General features: G+C 36.1%; 1 protein-coding gene across 1 annotated transcript in view; it reads left to right on the top strand.

Annotated features, from left to right (window-relative positions):
• LOC109484060 (xanthine dehydrogenase/oxidase-like) overlaps window positions 1-238 on the top strand; it is a 41,464-nt gene that overhangs the window by 21,745 nt on the left and 19,481 nt on the right. The gene's annotated exons all lie outside the window — the stretch shown is intronic.

Raw genomic sequence — 238 nt, 5'->3', positions numbered from 1 at the left:
TTAGACGAAATCTTGAGATCTTATGAGACAATCTTGAGATTTTTCATGACAATCTCAAGATTTCGTCTAAAATATTGAGATCTTTGGAATAAATCCTGAGATTTTTCCATTTTTAACGAAGCGTGAAGACCCCTGCTGGGGGTCATTATGATCCGCTATGTAACAGAGATGTTTTTGACAAAATATTGGATATGTACCTCTAAGCTGTAAACAGCCAGAGAGATTAGTCCAAAGTGCT

This window comes from Branchiostoma belcheri, unplaced genomic scaffold, assembly GCF_001625305.1.
Source record: "Branchiostoma belcheri isolate BF01 breed outbred unplaced genomic scaffold, Haploidv18h27 scaffold68, whole genome shotgun sequence".
Lineage (NCBI taxonomy): Eukaryota > Metazoa > Chordata > Leptocardii > Amphioxiformes > Branchiostomatidae > Branchiostoma > Branchiostoma belcheri.
This window is presented reverse-complemented; position numbering and strand designations above follow the sequence as displayed.